Source organism: Aethalodelphis obliquidens, unplaced genomic scaffold (assembly GCF_003676395.1).
Source record: "Aethalodelphis obliquidens isolate GAN/ISIS:26980383/991018 unplaced genomic scaffold, ASM367639v1 scaffold33, whole genome shotgun sequence".
Taxonomy (NCBI): Eukaryota; Metazoa; Chordata; class Mammalia; order Artiodactyla; family Delphinidae; genus Aethalodelphis; species Aethalodelphis obliquidens.
Window position 1 is genome coordinate 19,680,839 of NW_020837977.1, and position 23,839 is coordinate 19,704,677.

Sequence of the window (23,839 nt, forward strand, 5' to 3'; positions counted from 1 at the left end):
AGCCACGAGCTCTCTCTCTGCTCATCCCTAAAGCCTGGAAACCACTAATGCCTTGTTCATGTTTATAAGTCATGTCATTTCAATAATTTTATATAAGTGGAATGATAAAGTGTGTAATCCTTTTGGTTACTTTTTTTCACCCAACAAAATCCCCTTGAGATCCATCCTGGTTTTTGTGCGTATTAACAGTTTCTTCCCTTTACTGCTACGTGGGCTTCCATGGTTGATGGAACACAGTTTGCTTCACCATCCAACTGTTGAAGGACATATGTGTTGTTTCCAGTGCTTGGCTGTTACAAATAAAGCTCTTAGAAGCATTCATGTCTAGGATTTTGTGTGTGAAGATACGTTTTTATTTCTCTGGGATAAATGCCCAGGAGTACAATTGCTGGGTCATGGGGTGAGGACATATTTAGTTTCTCAGAAACTGCCAGACTGTTTTCAGAGAAGTTATACAATCTTACATTCCCAGCGACACTGGATGAGTGACCCAGTTCTTCCACATTTGATGTTGTCAGCATTGGATGTTGTCACTTTAAAAAAATTTGGCTACTCGGATAGGTGTGTAGTGATAATTTGTCATGGTTTATTTTGCATTTCCCTAATAGTTAATGATGCTGACTGAATTTTCATGTACTTAGATGTCACCTGTAAATCCTCTTCAGGAAAATGTCTGTTCATGCCTTTTAACCATTTTCTAATTTATTTGCTGTTGTTATTTTCTACTGTTGTTTTGAGATTTCTTTATATATTCTAGATATGTCCTTTGTCAGAAATGTGGTTTGCAAATACTTTCTTCCAGTCTATAGGTTTTTTCATTATCTTAACAGGGTAAAATATTAATTTCATTGAGGTCCAATTTAACTAATTTTTAATTTTGGTGTCAAGTCTAAGAATTCTTCACCAAGCTCTAGGTCACAATAATTTCCTGTTAACTTTTTTCTTTAATTTTATTCAAAAATGGGTAGATGACTCGAATAGACATTTCTTCAAAGAAGATACCTGAATGGCCAATGAGTACATGAAAAGGTGTTCAATGCCACTAATTGTCAGAGAAGTGCAAATGAAAACTGCTCTAAAAATAAAGTCTATGAAAAAATGAAGACAATTTCATATTCATATAGCAAAAACTAGACAAAGATTTTATTCTAATAAATGATAAATTTGTGTAATAAAGATATTATTGCTATGAATTTGAATGTATCACATAACCTGGCATCTAAACACATAACAGGAATTGAAAGGAACAAATAGTAGCTGACTTGATTCTCCAGGCTCCACCCATGTGATGAGTCCGTCTTCAGGACGAATACTCTCTGTGGCTTGTACAACACAATACAGATGTTTCCATTTGAATTTAGAGCTAAACCCACTCCTTATTATATTATGTCTGTTTGGTCCCTCATGAAATGCATTCAAATCTACAAGAAACAGAAAACCTATTATGCCAATTAAATCATTACGTGTCATGAAAAAGAGTAAATCTCCACATTATTTTTAATCATGGGGATGGTTCATTGTATGTCAGCTCTTGGGCCGTGGGTTGCCGAGATATTTGGCCAAACATATTTCTGGGTGCTTCTGGAGGGTGTCTTGGCTGAGACTGACATTTAAACTCATACACTGAGTAGGGAAGATTGCCCTCCCTCACGCGTTGGCTCTGTTTACGTGGGTTTACTTCTAGGCTTTTATTCTGTGCTTGTCTAATTTCAGTCTTCGCTACTCTACCATCTCTTGTTTGCACTTATCTAACATAGCTGCTTATTCTTTGACTTTAAATTTTTCTTATTTTTATTTTATGTACTGTAAGTTTTTAAAAACAAACCTGACATATTTTCCTAATATGAGGCTTAGCACTGTTCAATATGATGGATATGTTGATCCTAATTACGTTCTCTAGCTTTATGTTGCAGTTGAGTTTGCAGTGCTTTTCTACCATATAGATTTTGGTCTCCTCCTGTATTTGTGTACTTCTCTTTCTCTTCAGTTCCCCTGATCATTACTTTAATAACTCTAGAAGATACAGAGATTTTTATTTTTTGTTCTTTCAGTTTAGAGGGCCAATTTAATTGCTGCTTGAAAATATAAGAAAACTAGGATCTAGCTTATTCTTTATCCATGTATATCATACATGAAGAATACTGCACAAATATAAAGTTGTATGTTAGCAGATTATCACAAAGTGAAGGTAAGCATTTAGACAACGCTCACGTTTCCAGCCCCATTCTCTCTAAACGTAACTGCTGTCCTTCATTTCTAAATCTAAACATGTTTGTTAGTTGTTACAGCTCAAACAAATGGAAATATAAGAACGTTCTCTCTTTTTGCATCTAACTTCTTTCATTCAACTTTCTTGTCACAGTAAATAATTGATTTTGACGGTGGCACCAGATTCCATTGTGTAATAGCATTCTCTTAATGTTGTCTATTGAATAACAGGATTTATTGACTTTAATTTTAATGTGATATGTTAACAATCCTTTCTTTGTGGTTAAAATCTCTCCAATTTCTGTTAAGAAATAGTTCTTCAAGCTACATTTTTATAAATATTACTTGCGATTGCTAATTTTATATGTCAACATGACTAGGCCACGGGTGCCCAGGTCAAACACTAGCCTGGGTGTTTCTGTGAAGTTGTTTTTGGGTGAGATTAATATTTAAAGCTGTAGACTGAGCAAAGCAGATTACTCTCCCTAATGCGGGTGGGCCTCATCCAATCAGTGGAAGGCCTGAATAGAACAAAAATGCGGGCCTCCCCCAAGTAAGAGTGAATCTTCCTGCCTGCAGTCTTCACTCCGGGACATCAGCTCTACCTGGCTCTACAGTAGCCAAACAGCCTTCAACCTCAAACTGAGACATCAATTACACAGACTTGGACATGCTTTTGTACTCACAGGAGCCAATTTCTCATGAGATAGCTCTTTCTCTCTCCATATATATATTCCTGTAGGTTCTGTTTCTCTGGAGAATCCTACTATATTACCCGTGTTTTACTTGAGAAGCTTTTTTGTTGTACCCTTTACGTTTAGATCTACAACCTACCAGCGACTGGTGTTTTGTCTGCTGTAGAGCAACAATTTTCGGAAGGTTATTTAGATAACTTTGCACAAATTACCATGCAAACATGGGTAAATTTGCATTAGTTAAAATCACTTATATTTTTATAGTTGTAGAAGATTTCTGGAAGGGTATACTGGGAGCTATTAAAAGGGAATATTTCAGTGGAGTAGAACTGATATCGTCAGGTGTGTGGTCACCGTTTTTTCTTTCTACAAATCGAGCAGAATACACGATGGTAGTTAAAGGGTGCTTAACATCTGTCTCTTGCCAAGTAGAGCTCTAAAATCATTATTTCGTAGTGCCCAGAAAAGATAACGGTGAAATATGCAATAGAAAGATTCTCTCAGGAACAAAACACTATCTTTGCTCTTTTCCGTTGTGTGCCAAAGATAAAAATTAAATAACATCCCTTCTTTCTGAGAGTCATTACCTCTCCTGAGAAACAGCGTGATCCTCACCAGTTACACTGGGCTTTTTAATAACTTGATACAGGAAAGAAAAAACCATGCTGAGAATAGGCCAAGTAATAAACCTAGAGGAATTAAGAGACTCCTTCAAAATCCTGACTGTGATTTCCAATAGACAAAACTAATTAAATCAAGTCCAGCTCAAGTTCAATTTGATTTTTATGGTTTGACATGGTATTGAGGGTGTCTTAGGAACAAACCTATAAACACTTTGCCTGACAGACTTTCAAAGCCAATACTTTAATGACCCAAAGCGTAACAGAAGATTTTTACAGTATAATCTGAGAATATTACAGCACTTTAGTGCAACACGAGTTAGCACTTTCTTTCCTCGTTCTGTTATGTAGGAGAAGAATGGAATTATTTAGGGAACTGAACATGAGGAATGCATCAGTGAGTCAAGGCTAGTCAAAATCTAAGTTTTCTGCAGAAAAGCTTTACAGCCAACAGTAGAATGAAGAAAACTATAAATAAAGAAGTGATTTCCCCCTAGCCAACACATAAATGTCCTGTTACACTGTTGAAATGATGTAGTTGGTTGAGTATTGATCTAAAGAAGAATTGTGTCAAGATGCAAATGAAGATATTGATAAGATGTTGGTGTATACTTACTGCTAGCATTCGGGTAAAGTTTCGGGTTTACTGTATATGGAATTGAGGTTCATTCTCTCGTGTAATGACTCCAACTTTGAGGTGTTATCGTTGCATGAATTATGGCAATGATATGACTTTCAGTAAGTTGAAATTGCAGCCTCCTCCAAGCAAAATCAGCCTGCCAAGTGTGGGGGGTGGTACCCACTCTCACTGGAAAAGGTAGCTTGTGATCCTTGGTGAGGGCGGGGGTTAGTGTTAGGGTTGAGTGACCTGGAGTGATGGGGTATCACTGGTGAGAAGATGCCTCTCACCTGGGTACAGAGAAAAGCACCTTCTCAGCAAATGGTTCTAGGTTAGGGTCCTAGGTGACTGCTGGATTAAACCCACTAACCCCGAGCTAGACCAGAGCACGACCCAAACCTCTTCTCCCCATACACCGCTTTAAAACATAAGTCAAAGGAGCGAGTCTACAGAAAAAGGAAAGATTGTCATTCCTTTCATAGTTTTTAAGTTGGGTTTGCAAAGAAGATTCCTGGTAGCCTTGTGGGGAGAATCATTTTGCTGGAAGACTAATCAGACTCCTGGATCAGAAATTGCCCTGAAGGGCATGAGATGCACATAAATGGGTCTGAGCAAACCCTCGGCCATCTCAAAGTGTCTCTCATTTGGATTACTCTTCTGACTCTGGCAATGGAGATAAAAATGTTAACACAAGTTTTTATATTTTGAGAGCAAAAGAGGCAAGACAGCTGTGCAAACAGCAACACCCAGACCCGACTCTGCGACTGATTTTCTTCTCTCCTTGCCCTGATCCACGTGGCACCAGAGGTTAGAAATTATTCTGAGGCAGTTATAAAAACATGCTCATTTTATGACCATAATTTAAGCCAAAAACATAAAATATGACGTCATTTTTTATTACAAGTGCTACAATGCAGGTGAAAATGGCCATCCCATCCCACACTCCTGGCATTTTATCTGCCCATCCTAACAGCTTAGGGAAATAGTCCCACAGTCTAGACAAAGCCTTTGCTGACACTTCATTCTAGTTATGTTTCCCCGCTGGTATCCAGAGCCGCCAGATATCCTATAATTTAATGCTAATTCTCACTGGCCTTTAGTCAACCAGAGCAGATATTAAATCCTTGTTTCTAATACCAGTTACTGTAATGGCCAAATTATTAGTTGCAGACCACCAAATTCTTTCCTTTTAGCTTAAGCAGGGAGGGATTTAAGTGATGTTTCATATCAAACCTAAATGGAATGATAAAGTAATATTAATTTATAGACTTTGGAGAGATAGTGCTTGTAGGTATAAGAATTACACGTAAGCAAAAGGATAGTCTAAATATTCCAATGACACCTTCTATAGAGGCACTGTGCCTCTATAAAAGGAATATATCTTTGACATAAAATAAGCAGAAACCCTTAGAGGCTCTGTTTTATCATTGCATTTCTGTTCTAAATGTTTTTTCCAGGAGCTTTTATCACACAGTTATCTATAGCACACTTCTGACTGGTCATTTGGGCCAAGCATTTTGGAAACGGTACAAAGGATCCTTTTTGATAGCGAGGCTACAGCAGTGAAATGACGTAAGGACTCCAGGGCACCCAGAACATTGGAGTTTCTAAAGCTCATTGTTTATTCCAACTGCATTTTCTTCTGGGGTGAAATTACTCAAATGAATGCTTTTTGATGTTATCAAGCAAACCTGTCAATTTCAACCTTAGTAAGTTTCATTTTGTTCTTTTACTACTAACTCAGTGGGTTGTGACCTGGAATCAAATATCTTCTCCCACCCTTTTCTCATCATAGATATGGATCAAATAGTCATACACACAACCCAGTGCTGCCTGAAAGTATGGGCAAGGTTTCGTTGGTGGTGGTGAGAGCATCTCCTTAGCTCTCCACATAGAAGATGTCAAAATGCCTTGATAATTAAAGCTTAAGTATGACCCCTCCAGGATGGGAGAAGGATTAGTTTAGAATGTTCTCTCTCTTTTTAAGGATCAGCTACTGTGAAGAGCGATAATTATATTTTTAAAGAATTTGAAAGTGAAACGTAAAAGGGGCAGGCAAGGTTCTGGTGCCGGCACTTACATGACAAATGTCATCACTAAGTAGCAGAGAAAGGTGTAAGAATTCGATTTGTGAAACATACGGCCTTGTCAGAGCACAATTGACAGCACTCCTAGTGTTTCCAGCTGAATAATTCATGAACATTTGATCAGCTGAGGAGCTTGAAAAAATGCTGAACATCTGTAAAAGCTCAGTGTTAGCTGTGGGCTGTCACCTTTCAAGTTCAGGTGTTAATGTTGCTGTGTGCAGTGTTGCTAGGTGCTGGTAGAAAGGTTTCCTGCCTCTGGTACGTGAAGAAACCTCCCCACACGCCACGGGAACGGGAGAGGACTTCACTGCAGTTGGCAGAAGGCTGGTAATGACCCTGCCTGCTGGCAGCTGAGCCCGAAATAAAACTGCTAGCCAACCAGGATCGGTTTTATGAGTTTTGATCAAACATTGGCCTCCCTGTGTATCAGAATTAATCTTACCTAGGAGAGTTCTGAATTTGAGATCAGCGTAAGGGCGCCGTTGGAGTTTCATGTCACTACAGAGCATGTGTCTGACCTACTCAGCTACTGAATGACCATAATATTCAGATGCTAAAATGTTTGTCATCCAGGTTTCAAGTCAAGTGTCCATTTCCATTGTTTGTACTAAAGGAGGTAAGAATAAGAAAATACCTTCTGCTCAAATGTAATGCTGTGTACATGTAATATAAAGAAAATAGTATTGCTGGGTAATAAAGATTCTCATAAAACATGCTAAATTAGTATTAAGCAACCAAAAGAAAGTAACATAGCTTACAGGTTACAGGAAACCAGCTTGGTACAGAACAGAAGCCATAGAAATTAAACTCAGAATATCCTGGATGTGGGTTCTACAACCTTTTTTTGTTATGGAGCATTTCTCAATCCTATTGTTCTCATCCTTCTCCCACTGTTAAGAAGTTTGCATCCTTGCTATTATTTTAGGTCAGAATCAGAAGTACTGATGACATATCACTAAACGCGATGGCCAACACTGGCAAATTGCACTTGACGCAGGGTGATGACAGTAACACCAGAAAGATCACAGCCCTTGTGGAAGACACAGCCAAGGAAGGTTTTTCTAACGAGTAGAGTGCGGCAGTTTCCATAGTTATAAAAACCAACAAGTAACTTATCGACTTGGATGAAAGAATCGGATAAATGTTTTAAATCAATAGATTGTTACGTTTTTATATGTGTCAGTGTCTTTTAAAATCAAATTCACATTGTTTGTTGCTCTGACTCTAAGACCAGAGTAAAACACACAAAAATGTATGTGTTGATCAAGACCTCATTTTTTCCAGAAGTGCTTCTCTTATCCGAGTCTTTATAATAAGTCTGTTCACCTGATGGACTTCAGGTTGCTTGAGCATTTGCTTTTATGAGAAATGGAAAACAACCTGGACAGCTTCTCCTGTGCTCAGTGTGAACACATGACTTCAGCCTGGGCCCTTCGTCCCTGGATATTTCGGGTTGGGATGGACAGGTGGTCCTTTGTCTGCTTGGATGATAGATTGGAAACATGGCTTCTGGGCTCATGTCCCCTCCCTGGGGGAAAGTTGCTTCACAGGGAGGAGAAACATCAGGGGAGACTGAGGTCCACCATCGCCTGGGCCCTGGCCCCCAAGTTCCTGTCATAATTCCTCCTCCATGCGTCCTCCTGTGTCCATCCCGCTACCTGAGCCCATAAGCAATCTTTTTGCTTTAAAAAAAACCCAACTTATAATAGTTTTCTTAAAAATTTACAGACACGTATTTAAGAGGAAATTCAAAAGTTTATAATAGATTTATATTATTAAAACAGAAACAAAGCCAGGCTGCAAATAAATAGGGTGGAGGTGAAGGGTCTGGTGTGATAAAAGCTGAGATAGAGGTCATACCAATGCGTAACTGTGTCTTCCCAGGCTTCATCAGCCTGTTTAACAGAACTGCAGCAATACAATCAAAATTAATGTAAAACTATACATCCTATGAGTTCTCTGCATCTATATTCCTGAATAAAATGGTATTCAAGTATTTCTAGAGTTTTTAATGGGGTACTTCCTAAGAGTTCATGAAAAATCTCTTATGATTTCCCATGGATGCCCTCCAAGAACAGATGTTTCCCACTGGGTAGTGTGAGAACAACCATCTCTACCTACTACCATCACCTGTCCCCTCCGTCCCTACAGTGTGAGAAAGCTTAAGGGCAAAGCTTTGGAGAGTTCTGCTGAGAATCTGTAAGAACTCCCCGCCCGCTTTATGTTACAAGTTGATCATTTGACGGAGAGGGGCCTTAGCAGTGCTCCTAGAATCTCAGCGTCTTAGTTTTTACAAAATTGCTCTTTCTGTTTTTACTTACAGTTGCTGAGTGAGTTCCATCCCTGGGACAGGGTTGCGTGCAACCCTGAGGAGGAAAACAGCAATGATGGGTACCAGCCAGAGCAACCTCCCTCCCCGACTCGGGCTCTCCTCCTGAGCCAGGCTCACTGCTTCCCGAACTTTCTTCCCTGAGGATGAGTTCTCTTCCCAGCTGGCCTCAGCTCCTCTGAAGGTAAGTGTAAAGGGGAGGTTGGCCACATGAAGTGGCCAGACATATTCGAGGTCCCTTTAGATTTGAGATGGGTCACCCCTTTTGGATGATTTGGCAAAAAAAGAGGTAGAAGAAGAAGCACAGCCATAAGGTACCTGGACGTACACAATTTTTAAACATCTTAGAAGTTTTGCTTCAATTGTTCTTAAAGGAAATAGAACACTTTGGAAAATGATCATTCTGTGCTCTTTGTCTGCCAAAAACTTCCCCGTGTCTGTCGGAGCAGATGATGGGCAAGCACCTTCCTGTGGATATCAGCTCAGTGGTTTTCAGCTGAGTTACAACTTCACGCTTTATAAGGTTTTGATCCTACTATTACCTGCAGGAGCCATTATAAGAAAAGATGGAAAAATATATTGATGACAGTCTTGTAGAAAATACTCAAAGGTGTTTTGATTTTAGTTAGCCCAGTCGCTTCACTTTGTATATTATTCACCTTCAGCTGCATAATGTTGCTTTACAAAGAAAACTAGGTTAATAATAAAAGGGTTGCTTCTCATCGCTGGGACACAATTCGTAATGTGTTGTTAGACAGGAGTTTATTTTTCAGCAGTTCACGTGCATTCTTCAGTGATAAATACAGTATGATCTCTTTGTTTACTATGATTTTAGGCAGCTATAGAATCGTATACTGCCGTCTTTAGAACACAAAACCATCCTCAGGAGGCTTAACATCACACTTTACCTTGAATCTTTGGTCTGTTTCTTCTTGAATCTCTATTGCCATGTTATTTGGTAGGTGTTCTGCTCATTCACATGCTTAATGGATATCGTTATATAGTCAAGAACTGAATGTACAGCCAGTTCCATATCAGTAGCTGTGGATTTCCATTTGGGAGGTAAAGTAAGGTCTTTTCTTTCCAAAATCTCTAGGTGGGTCTGAGTTGAGCACTGATGTGAAATCATTTAAGGGGGATCTATTCTAGTACCAGATTTTTAAAATGCCGTTTTTGTGACTTTTTTTTTTTGTGGGTATTTACTCATTCTTATTTAAAATACTCTGTAATAACCTATATGGGAAAAGAATCTGAAAAAGAATGGATATATGTATATGTATAACTGACTCACTTTGCTGTGCACCTGAAACTAACACAACATTGTCAATCAACTGTACTCCACTATAAAATTAAAGTTAAAAAAAATAAAAGCAGACACAGTGGCCTGAGTCACAGTGGCCACTGCTGTTGCGTCTATGATCTCGGGATGAAATCGGTCAGTGAGGGGAGGGGCCCATGGGGGGTTTGCGTTCCCCGCCAGTGGAGGCTCTATGTGGTCCGGTCTGTGCAGAGGGACCTGCAATTTAAGCCTGGCACCCCCTCAGGCAGCACAGATAAACTGAGCCACAAGCAGGATGACTAGGAGGATTGCAAATTGGTTCATCTCCTGCACGGCAGTGAGCTCAGATTGGGGGTTAGCTCCCATCAACTAAACGTAAGCAGATGCCACAGGAGCGCTAACCAGGGGCTGTTCAGCTTGGCATCACGTACGATACAGCAGAGAGATGAGTAGAAAGCTGCTGTGTTGTCCGACAATCACTTCACAACAATTATGTCTAGAAGATAACGTGTCTGGTAATGCTTGTTTTACAGGTGTGAGGTTGCATACTGAGGGAGTATAAGAGAAAAAGTAGAAAAACCTCTACAATATGTGGCAGATCTATAGACCTTTGCAGTCCAGAATTTCTTACTGAGGTACCTTGACATTTGAGGCAACGAAACTCAAAATTTGTGTTTCCTTTTCTTCTGAAATGCTGAACAGGAGTTTTATGTGATTAGAACCAGACAGTTCACAAGGCAAAACTAGGGATTTCTGTAATACGTGTAACAAATTGAGATAATTTTAAAAATAATTCATACTGCTTTCTTCATTTTGAATATTGTCTAATAAGAACATTAGACATAGAACAAAGAACATTGTACTTTTGTCTAAGAATAATAGGATAGAAAGCAGCTGTATAGACAATTATTAAGGTAACATTATTTAGTAGCCAGTTAGTAAAAATTGTAACATTTTAAAATGTTTTAAATTCCTTTCAGTATAAGTATAGGTCTTTCATGAAATCATTTGGAAAGAAGCGGTGAATTGCCAAGAGTTAGCCACTTTTGAAAATGATAGATTATCTCATATTTTCTCTTTCCTCTGGTTGGTAAGTGAACCTGTAAGTAGTTATTAGAAAGTGTACACACACACACACACACACACACACACCCCAACACACACACAGCCCAACGTACCTCTTTCTCTCTTAGGAATAGGTGAACGATACGTATTTTTTTCAATGAGCAAAACTGGGTGACCAGTAACCAGACAAAGCACATCCAGGCCTAGAGAAACAGTAAAAAAGAACATTTCAAATGTGTTAATGAAACATCTTTTAAAAAGATAAGTTAGTTATCATAAGAAAAAGTAGTTTTCCTTACCCTTTATTTCTTTACTCTCAATTTAAATAGCATTATTTTTATTTTTAATTGCATATGGGATTGGCAAAATATTTTCAGTACCTAAGGTCTTAACCTGCCTCTGCTGGGGAGACAGGTCTGTGCCCACACAACAGACTTGCTCTTTTAAGCCCTGCAAACAGGGCCCCGGCTTCATGTCCAGTGTCCTCTTTCCCCTTTTGGTGAGCAGACCTTGGGGAGGCCCACCTGACTCTGCTCCTGTATTAAGGCCCTTATAATCCCCTCTCGTGAAGGTGGATTGGACGTGAGACTTGCTTCTGGCTAGCAGAATGTGGCCAAGGTGAAAGATTTTGCAGATGTAATTGAGGTGCCAAGGCAGGTGATGGTAAGTCAACCTAGTGGGAGATCATCTCAGGACGCCTGACCCAGTTAAGTGAAGGCCTTGAAGGATGGACAGGGCCTCCCTGAGGTGAAAGGCTCTCCTTGCCGGCTCAGTACAGGGACTGGCCATGTTGGAGGCATCCCCCTGACAAGGACCTGCAGGTGGATTTTAGGAACTATGGGTGGCCTCCAGCTCACAGCCAGCAAAACCCAGGGTCCTCAGTCACACAGCCCCCGGGGAACAAACTCTGCCAACAAAAGGAATCAGCGGGCTCTTCCCCAGTCCAGCCTTCAGGTGAGGATGCAGCCCAGCAAGGCCTTGGGTGCAGCCTGTGAGACTCAGCAGAGCACCCAGCGGAGCATGCCTGGCCTCATAGCCCCTGGGATGGGCGTGGCTTTACGTCACTAATTTGTGGTAGTTCGTTCCAAAGCAGTCTAGAATTAATATGTTCTTCCTCCTTGTTGCCAGCCTTTGAGACAACCTGGTTTTTCTTTCCAGTTTAATTAAAATATGACAGAATTATTAGAGTCTCAGAAAATAAGCCATTCCTGAAGGAAAGGTTCTCACATCTGTTGAGCCAGACTGAGGGTCTTTCCCTGTGAATCCCCCTTAACCCATCTTGACAAAGGTAATCACTTCCTCCGTTTTGTCACCAAATCCCCACCCATGAAAGAAAGCAGCCTCCCTCTTCAAGCGTATTGAATTCATCAATGGACTTATTATTTTACTAAATCCAATTAATAAATTCCAGAATTTTCCTTGGATATGTACTAGAATCCACTGCAGCTGCAAAGGGAGAATTTTAAGGATACATACCGACGTTTATCTCTCAAGAACCAAGCCACCCCTATTTAAGACGACACAAAACCCTGTCATGAGTGAAAGGTGATTCTCTGCACTCACTCGTCTGCCATTGTAGTGGATAGTCTTCTTCTCTGTGAGTTCTTTTCCAGTGTAAACCTATGCCTTTAAATATAGCTTTCAATACTGATCTGTAGTAGTTGTTTTTCTTCAATTTCCCAAGGAAAGTAAGGCTGTTTCTCTAAGTACTCTTCACGCCATGTGCACACAGCACGAATGAAATCACCATGAACTTGCATGGCATCCATAGAAGGTCCCTGAGAAATGGGATAAATCAGTGTTGAAACAAGGAAGTGAAACAAGATTGGAAGAGACAATCTGATCGGGGATCACTGGAAGGAAAATATTTCCTTAATCAGACTATACTCCAATATAAGATAACAATTAAATTTAAAAAATATTAACTAATCTTATTTACAATTAAACTCATTTCATACTGTCACCTTATCTGCTTATCTACTGATAGTCTTGGGAATTTTATTTAGTGAAAAGAAAAAGGAAAAACACCCAAGTCATCTCTTTTACATTAGAAAATTCCATTTGTATGATGTTTCCTTTGGATTATAGATTATGCATGCTACACTGTTAGTTATGCTCTGTAAGTTCCACTTAAAACTCAATAATCTTGTATAAGGAGATAGCTTCTCAGGCTCATTTACTTTGATGGAATATGTAATACACAAGGAAGCAGACTCTCTTGTCTAAGCTGCCTGGTGATGTAAAAGTTATGCAATATTAACCCAATCAGACTAATATCAAATACTTCTGGTTGTTTCTTGTTTAAGTGCAATAAATATTAAAGAGGTAAGAGGGAGGAAAGGCAGTGTAAACTAACATTTATTGAAAGTAAAGCACATGTAGATCTTTACTGGCTGTTATCTCACTGAATTCTGCCAATAAACCAAGAAGTGGCATCTTTAGTCGATTCTGAGGTTAGAGAAACGGAAACTCAGAGAAGTAAAGTAAAAACATTTAACAAGTATGGATAGAGCATCGTCTGTAGGTCAGACGCTGTTGTAGGTACTGCCTGTTTCAAAGTCTCAGAAACTTTGGTAACAAGTAAGAAATGTGGCCCTGAGCTCAATTCTGAAAGTCTGTGTCTTTTTCATCACGATGAGTTGATAAAATAACCACAAGTAAAACATGGTTGTGAAGTAGGTGAGGCTGTTTTAAATTCCTGCTCTGTCGTCTACAAGATGTGAAACCATGGTCACAGAGCCTGATCTTTGTGACTTTCTGGTTCCCCCTTCAATTCTTGAGGCTGATGGCATCTTCCTCTGGCCACCTGGACACGAGGCCTGGAGGGCCTGTGGGGGGGGGGCGGAGCCTACATCTGGGCCAGCAAACCACACCTGCAGTCATTCTGGCCACCTGGCAACTCAGCACGTTCTGGATCTAAGGTGCTTACAAGTGCTGCCCCCCAAATGTTTCTGTAATGACGTTACGAAGGGTACTTTACTAACCGTAAATTTGATGATTAAAAGGACGTATCCCCTGCTTCATGGAGAAGTGATTTGAGTAATTGATTGAGTGATGATTGATCAGTGTGCAATGTGTTACTGTCACACTTTACCCATGTTCAAATGATCCACTTTCAGGGGTTCTGTACCCTCTGTCAGATGATCCTTCCACCGACAAAGTCACTGACAAACAAAACACTGCAAATCATTCCGGGCTTAGTATTGGGACCGGGGTAGATGTCAGGGAAGGGGGTCAGAGGCGATGCACACACGATATCCATGCAGAGGCTGCCTGCTCCGTGTGGCCAGGCCTGCCCTGCCCAGTGGACGTGGCTGGGCTGCTAGGCGCTGGGGGGTGAGCCAGGCAGGGCATGGAACGTTCCTTCAGCCCCTCAGAGATCTGCTCCTTCAGAGCTCCCATGGCTGCAGCGTGAAATGGGCTTCACTCTAGTCTACAAAAGACTTGGAGAAAAACCTGCATCCAGACGGATGAGGACAGTTCCCTAAGATGACTGCATTGACTGCAGTTCTTGAGATATTTTCCAAAATTCACTTGTAAAGTCAGCATTTTGCGAATCTGTGAGTAGAGGACCAAGTGTGAGTTTGGGAGCCTGTAAGTGACCCCCAGAAGGACTGTTTCCAGAACTCAAGAGCCAGACCGTGTGTTGAACTGACCACCAATCAGGAGGAGGAAGACGCCCTCAATCCTGGCCCGCTAGTGGGTTCAAGTGGCGATGGTGGCCGTCACCTCAAGGGGCTAGAAGCCCCTCACATTCCTGTTTGAGGGGGTGTGGCTTGCAGAGCGGCGTTTGGTCCACGCTCCTTTGGGGTGCTGGGGAGCCCCGAGGACAGAGAGGACAGGACAGGCTGAGGCCGCGCGGGCGCACAGGAGGGTCCCACGATGGAACGCGGTAAGAGGCGCACCGACCTGCCTGGCCCCTCCCTGCGGCTCAGGGTCCACACCTCCCCTTTACGAGGACACCCGGGCTATCGGATCGGGGCCCCCCGATGTCAGCGTTCTAACGTGATCGGCTCTGTAAAGTCCCTCTCTGCACACAAGGTCTCATTCTGAGGTCCTGGGGGTTAGGGCTTCGACAGACCCTCTGGGGACGCAGTTCAACCCCTAACAGGAGGGTGTGGGCAGGGCCATGCTGCCTCCCCAGGGCCTCGTCTGCGCAGAGAGAAGCCACCCTCCGTGAGACCGGGGACCCGCCCTCTCCCCCCGGGCCCTGTGCATCCCTCGGGGGCGCCGTGAGAGCGTGGTCCCTCCGCTCCTGCACAGGCCGCAGCCCAGGGAGGGGCAGATGCGCGCGCGATGGGCACGAGCTCGGCCTGGTTGGCAGGGCCCTGGGGTCCGCGAGGGGCCGGCGGTGACCGTGCCCAGGCCGTGGCAGGGGCTCATGATGAACGAAGGTCCGGGGCATCCCCGCCGAAGCCTCTTCTGGCCGCCCCGCAGGGCCACCGAGCCCGCTGCGTCGTCCCGTCCCGCTGCTCCGGGCGCCCCGCAGACGCGGCCCCGCCCCAGGCCCGCGGGGGACACGCGGGTGCCCGGCCGCCTCCTGGATCCGCGCGGGGCGTGGCCTGAGGCGGTGACGCCGCCCGGCTGAGCGTCCTGCCACCGCGTGCACCCAGGAGCCCTCCGCCCCCTCCACAGGACAACGCAATTCAAGCTCTGGGATCTCACCTCCAGGCCCAGCAAGTACCTGTGTTCTCTGTTTCCCACCGGAACGTGGCATAATGTCATCTATTGCAACCATCCTGCAGCTCTTCTAAGCCGCTTTTTATTTAACGCAGTCATTCCAAAGTCAAATACATACGCGTGTTATTGAGTGTCAAACAGTCTGTACTTCTCTCCACTAATTTACATAATCAACGTTTACCTATGTGATAACTTTATTATATTCGTACTACATGTATCAACCAATAGGCCATTTCATTATGCTTATTAATTTACCTGTAATCCTCATGTTTTTGTCTGTGTGTGACTGACGGTCTCATTTCCATAGGAATTTATTGTGGAAACGTCCTTAGAGGAATGATTTGATTTCCCCCCTAAGGAATAACCTCACTGGATCCTCTACACTGTATATATTTTGCAGATCTATTTAGAGGTTAAGCATATTTTCAGTGAAATCTTAAAGGATGGCGTGTTTTGGACGGTTCTTCAGTAACGCGGTGTATTAGCAGCAGCAGACAATGCGAGAAATACGATCACTTTAATATTTCCTGTTATCCCCTCCAGTGACTGAGTGCATCAGCCAGGGAAAAGGACAGACAGCCTCCAAGATGAGGGGAATCGATGTGAAACATTCTGTACCTGATCTGTGCCCGGGTCTACTGCCTCCTGGCCTCCCAGGACTCTTCACCACACAATCACAGAATATGGGTCCATAGCTGATTCCTGATAACATTTCCCTTTTGTATTAATGTCCCCACTGGCTTTGCCCCACAAAGGCAAATAAAAGCCTCTCAATCAACCCCAGTTTACTTCCTCCTGAATCTCTTTAGTCATCAGTTATTTAGTGTTTATTTCCATCTCAGTATGCTCGTATCAACTTTTCATTTGTAAGAGAGACTTTTCAAATTAAGTGATTATAATTGATGAAGGTATCTTTTTGCATTTTTCAGCCTCTGTTTTTTTTTTTTTTGCGGTACGCGGGCCTCTCACTGTTGTGGCCTCTCCCATTGCGGAGCACAGGGTCCGGACGCGCAGGCTCAGCGGCCATGGCTCACGGGCCCAGCCGCTTCGCAGCATGTGGGATCTTCCCAGACCGGGGCACGAACCCGCGTCCCCTGCATCGGCAGGCGGACTCTCAACCACCGCGCCACCAGGGAAGCCCCAGCCTCTGGTTTTGAATGACTTTCCACAGTTCGAAATCTTGTTGTTCCAACTGGAACTGTGTTTTGCCAACAACTCATTTTAGTTTCTGGCACATCCCAGTCTAAGCCCCGCTTAGCTACCCATTGTTAGTGATGTCTGCGTACTATTGTTGTCCATCTGACTGTCTGTCTTGTGTTATTCTTTGTATTTATGGCGTCAGCCTGTGTCTCTGTGCTGATCAGCACCGTTCACATCTTCCCATCATAAAACTCTCCGTTATATGGTGTGTACGAAACTGAAGTTGCAAAGCTTTACAGACTATACAGAGATTAGCACATGACTGACAGTCTGACCCAGGCACGAGTCTGACCATGTTAATGACCATCTCTACGGTCTTTAAAAATGATATATGCCAAGATAGAGTCAATAAAAATTGTTATCAATGCATTTCATTCAGTGATAATCACGTGTTTGGTTTTGATTTGTTTTGATTTTACTCCTTCCTAAACATTGTGTCCCTCCTATGTAGCATTTTTTGAAATGTTTGAAATGAGTTAAGTATTCATCTGTGATGTTTTAGTAAGATGCACAATAGGCTTTTTGAAAATTTTTTAAAAGTTTAAAGAAGTCCATTGTTCAGACTCATGAGGATGGAAAGGCCAGACTAAATTCTTCTCCTAATATGCTGCTCAGGGCTCAGGAAACAGACCCAGTGGTGCCGGTTAGACTGACGGTCTTTCCTGGAAGCCGTGTCTACAGCTCAGGAGGTTGACAGAGGCAGTGAGGTTGTCTTGCTGAAGCACAAACACAAGTTTCCAGGGTTGATGGAGAACTATAGGATCCTCCTTGGGACCCCGAGTGTCCTCTGCTCCCATTTTGAGAACAAAACACCAAAAACAGACCACCGCAGCGTCAAGTGTCATTTAGCAGTGACCCAACCTCAGCAGAAGGACACACGCGCCTCCTGCCTGATGGCACTCTGGGACGGTGCGGTGGTCGAAATGACCTAGGGTGGGCACACACGTGTGCAGCACACACACACGTGTGCAGCGCACACGCGCACACACACCCAAGACTAGTAACAAAAAGAAGGCAACAAACGTTCTTAGACGGCTAAGAATATGTTGAGGCCCCATTTTGAGAAACTCTGATGAGTGTAAATCAAATACAATTAAATACCACAAACTTTCAGACCCTAGCGTGACATTTAAAATTATTTAATAAAATGATGTTAGAACGTGGCAGTTCGATGATAAAGACTGCAGGCATCAACAGGCTTGGAAGAGCTGGTCTGCACAGCTGCTCCCTTCATGCTGTGGTGTCCAAAAGTTGCTCTGTTTCAGCATCCATTGTTATTTTCCTTAATGTCGACCATACTCCATTGGGAGTTCCTTACTTAAGGACTCAACATTTAAACCATCTGGGGTGGATTCTGTTTCCTGCATGGACTCTGACTGCTACGGGCATTTGAACTAGTTCTGCCCACATAGGCTAAGCAGTCACCTTAAATCCACTAAGCTCTTTGCTTTGTACCCAGGTGTCCACTGGCCACAGGTAGGCACCGCCATGCTGGTGGTGATTCTGTACAGTGACACCTTTCTAGATTCGTCTGAAATTGTTATTACACAAGTTAGGGAAGGTCAATCATCTGCTCCTGACTAATCTGGTGTTTTCGTCGATATAGAGCTTCCGTCAATATTCAGCACTCTTTTTTTTCTTATTAAAGTATAGCTGATTTACGATGCTGTGTTTATTGCTGCTGTACAGCAAAGGGATTCAGTTATACAGATATATATTCCTTTTCAGATTCTTTTCCATTATAGGTTATTACAAGATGTTAAATATCGTTCCCTGTGCTATATACTAGGTCCTCGTTGTTTATCTATTTTATGTATAGTAGTTTGTATCTGTTAGTCCCAAACTCCTAATCTATCCCCTGAATGAGTTTTCTGCAATTTAATAAAAGCTTTGGAAAGGAGGTCTCAATGGAGTAGAAGGGGAGATGAAGGAAGTACCTTCTGACAAGCAATACCCTCAAAACAACCCCATAAAACAATCTATCATAACCTCATTTTATAGATGAGAAGCGGCCGCAGAGGGTTGAGGTGATGTCCACCGGGCCGCAGGGCCTGCACGAGGCCAGAGACTAACGCTCCCTGCGATGCTGTTACCTGGACACGCTCAAGCACCATTCCTGCCACTTTATTCCATGTTAGGGTTTAGAGCTTTTTTTCTTGCTTCCCCTATTTCTGATGGCGGATTCAAAGCGTAGACTAGAAACCTGGGTGGTGGCCTCCTTACTGAACGCTGACTCCAGCTCTATTCGGAGGTTTCGGAACCACATGTATTTAGAATTGATATTTTAAGTGCCTTGGGACAGTTCTGGCACATATATCCTCAATAAAAGCTTCCTGGAAAAGAACATGTGCGTTAGACAGATTACAGAGATATGGGGGCAAAAACATGATGCTGTTGTTGTAACCAGGCTGTGGAGAGCACGTAGGATTCATCACCTCTCACACCATGGCTCACTTCTATTAAACGCACTGGGTGCCCCTCGGGCATCGAGATGCTCCTTGTGAAGTTGCTATTTCTTTACTCCGGTTGACAGGTGATGGATCAAATCTGCTTGTTCCCATTTTTGGACTGGGTCCCCTGTTTTCTTAATACTGAGCTGCATGAGCTGTTGATATATTTTGGAGATTAATCCTTTGTCCGTTGATTCATTTGCAAATATTTTCTCCCATTCTGAGGGTTGTCTTTTCGTCTTGTTTATGGTTTCCTTTGCTGTGCAAAAGCTTTTAAGTCTCATTAGGTCCCATTTGTTTATTTTTGTTTTTATTTTCATTACTCTAGGAGGTGGGTCAAAAAGGATCTTGCTGTGTGTCCTAGAGTGTTCTTCGTATGTTTTCCTCTAAGAGTTTTATAGTGTCCGGTCTTACATTTAGGTCTTTAAACCATTTTGAGTTTATTTTTTTGTATATGGTGTTAGGCAGTTTCATTCTTCTACATGTAGCTGTCCAGTTTTCCCAGCACCATTTATTGAAGAGGCTGTCTTTTCTCCATTGTATAGCCTTGCCTCCTTTGTCATAGACTAGTTGACCCTAGGGGGTGGATTTATCTCTGGGCAGAAGACCTAAATAGACATTTCTCCAAAGAAGACATACAGATGGCCAAGAGGCACTTGAAAAGCTGATCAACATCACTAATTATTAGAGAAATGCAAATCAAAACTACAATGAGGTATCACCTCACACCAGTTAGAATGGGCATCATCAGAAAATCTACAAACAACAAATGCTGGAGAGGGTGTGGAGAAAAGGGAACCCTCTTGCACCATTGGTGGGAATGTAAATTGATACAGCCACTATGGAGAACAGTATGGAGGTTCCTTAAAAAACTAAAACTAGAACTACCATACGACCCAGCAATCCCACTACTGGGCATATACCCTGAGAAAACCATAATTCAAAAAGACACATGCACCCCAATGTTCATTGCAGCACTATTTACAGTAGCCAGGACATGGAAGCAACCTAAATGCCATTGACAGACAAATGGATGAAGAAGATGTGGTACATATATACAATGGAATGTTAGCCATAAAAACGAACGAAACTGGGTCATTTATAGAGACGTGAATGGACCTAAAGACTGTCATACAGAGTGAAGTAAGTCAGAAAGAGAAAAACAAGTATCATATGTTAACGCATATATGTTGAATCTAGAAAAATGGTACAGATGAACGGGTTTGCAGGGCAGAAATAGAGACACAGATGTAGAGAACAAACGTATGGACACCAAGGGGGGAAAGCAGGGTGGGTAGTGGTGGTGGTGGTGGGATGAACTGGGAGATTGGGATTGACATGTATACACTGATGTGTATAAAATGGATGACTAATAAGAACCTGCTGTATAAAAATAAAATTCAAATAAAAGAATCTGCTTGTAGAAATCTAAGTGACATCTGTAATATCAGTGAGGTAGTCATGTTATTCTGAACCTATCTAAAACATTTTTCCAGAACTAAAGTCTATAAATGAAAATTGAAGAAGTAAACCTAAGTTGATATTTTCAACCAGTAAATATATCGTGTTATCTTAAGAGAGTGCGATAAAAACTGTTAAGTCTAAAGTAGGTCATGTGTTTTTTTTCAGGTGGTTTTTTTTCCATAATTGACTTAATTAGATAATTATATACACATTGTGTTGGCCAAAACTGCCTTCGATTTTTAAGTAAAAATAAAAGACACATTTTTCATTTTCACCAAGAACTTTATTGAACAACATATTCACCCTTTTTGTTCCCCTATGTTCTGCCATTTTTCAGGCAACTTCATAATTCTATCTTCCCCAAACTTTTTATCTTTTTGAGCAAAGGACTGGTCCAGGTGCCTTTTACAGTCTTCCAGGGAATTGAAATTTTTTCCATTAAGAGAATTTTGTGAAGACTAAAATAAATGGAAATCTGAAGGTGCAATGTCTGGGGAATATGGTGCATGAATCAGAACTTCCCAGCCAAGCTGTAACAGCTTTTGCCTGGTCATCAAAGAAACATGCGGTCTTGCGTTATCCTGATGGAAGATTATGCGTTTTCTGTTGACTAATTCCGGGTGTTTTTCCTCGAGTGCTGCTTTCGGTTGGTCTAATTGGGAGCAGTACTTGGAATTAATCGTTTGGTTTTCTGAAAGGAGCGCATAATAGAGGACTCCCTTCCAATCCCGCCATAGGCACAACATCACCTTTTTTGGATGAAGACCAGCCCTTGGTGTGCTTGGTGGTGGTTCATTTCTCTTCCGTTCCACATTATTGTACAGTATCCACTTTTCATCTCCCGTCACAATTTGTTTTAAAAACAGAACGTTTTCATTACTTTTCAGTAGAGAATCACATGGGGAAATATGGCCAAGAAGGTTTGGTTCGCTTAACTTATGTGGAACCCAAACATCAAAGCGATTCACGTAACGAAGCTGGTGCAAGTGATTTTCAACGCTTGGTTTGGAGATTCCGAGTATGTCGGCCTCTCCCAAGTGGCATAAGCTTGATTGTTCTCGATTAATGTCTTGATTTGACTGCTGTCAACTTCCACTGGTCTGCCTGACCGTGGAGCGTCATCTCCAGCACAAAACTTCGCAAACCACTTTTGATACGTTCAGTCATCACAGCACCTTCTCCATACACTGCAAAGATCTTTTTTTGAGTTTCAGTTGCATTTTTACCTTTCTTGAAATAATAAAACATAATATGCAGAAAATGTTGCTTTTTTCTTCCACCTTCAATATTAAAATGGCTACACAAAAATTCACCAATTTTGGTAAGTTTTTTTTAATGCACGCTGTTGTGACAGCTGTCACATACAATCTAACAAAATTGTTTTGAATGAAGTTAAAGACGACTAAGTGCTACTAGAGCCATCTTACAGAAAAAACCAAACGAACTTTTGCCCAACCCAATATATATTACATGGCAACATGTATTAGATAGTATATCATGCAAAACAGTATTTGGAACTTTTAATTTGGTTCCACTGAGACACAGTTGAGAAGAAATTATAGGTGTTTCACCAGGACACTTATTCACCTGGGTGACAAGCTCACATCTGTGTGTGTGAGCAGGCCTTGCTTCTGTCTCTGTGGTGTGGGCTTCGAAGACATCCTTATAATTGGGAGGAATGGGAAACACACCAAAAAGACGGAAGTTTCTACTACTGTAAGTTTCGATATCATTAGCACTGAGATATTCATAAATACTTGCCAAATCCTTTTATTCATCCTATAGGTATTTTTTGAATACGTACTTTGTGCTGGGCACCTAAAAATTGGGTGCTTTTGAGCTCTTACTAAGAATGCAGGTTTAGTGCCAAATCCGCCATTTAACCTTGAAAGTGGTGTTGCAAAATACCCGGTGTAAATTGGATGCTTTATAACCTGTATCTGCAGTTTCCTGTGTATTTGTAACTGAACTTCCTCACTTAGAAGTTTTCTTCCCAATAAGGCAAAAAATACAGAATATTATGCCGTGTGTATCACAGTCTGCACGTAGCAATCACTGTGGATAATACACCCAGGCAATGACTATTCTAGTAGTGACGACGGCCTTCAGCTGTGGACACGTGAATTCACCAGGAATGGAGCTAAGAGTCTTGAACAGTTTTCACTTAGGCTCAGCAGCCCGATACTGTGGTTGTCCCCTTGTTACAAATGAAGAAACTGAAGCTAACACATCATATGAAGTCTGTCCAAGGTCCGCATGGCGTACCGTTGGCGGCACTGGGAGCTAACGCAGATGTTTGACTTGACAGGTGTGCGGTGCCCTGAGCCCCGACGTTCAACCCACCTTTCCCGTCACCACTCACTTGAGACATGGATGCAGGTAGAGGGCCTCAGGGTGGAAGTGGCTGTTGGGTAGATGGACTCCCTGGCAGAGGGGAACAGCACATTGCACTCAACGCAAAGTGGAAATTAAAAAAAAAATTTTATTGGAGTAGAGTTGATTTACAATGTCTTGTTAGTTTCAGACGTACAGCGCAGTGATTCAGTTATGCGTATACATATATATTCGCATAATGGAAATTTTCACGGGAGAATCTCCTCCAAGAAAAATGATACACATGAAGAAGGTTGTAGGTTGTATCTTCAGTGCAAGCAACAGGGATCTGGCCTCCAATTCCAAAACGTCCCTTCTTCTACTGATAATTCGTCCACAATACAAAAATAAGTAAAATCCAGCCTAACCCATACCGCAATATTGATACCTTCTTGGCACAAAAATAATATTTCTATCCCATCAGTGATTTTTCAAGACCCATCGGGCAATTGCAAAAGAGTACGTGGATTAATACTAACTTTTATTATCAAAAGAAACTATTTCTACAGAAGGCTAGAAATTTACGTTTAGAAATGTTGATCCCCTTCATCGGTATGAATTAAGAGCATGACACAAATCACTAAATAGCATGTAATTATTTGGTAATGAGTTGTAATCATAAGTGATTTCCCAAAGAGTAAATTAAGTATTCATTAGAAAAAGTAATCACTATTAATTGCATTAATCATTTTAATTAAAAGGCAGAAAATGCATTTTTATATGAATCTGGGATTAGTTTAGTTTCAATCTTTGAAAAGTCTCAATTCTCT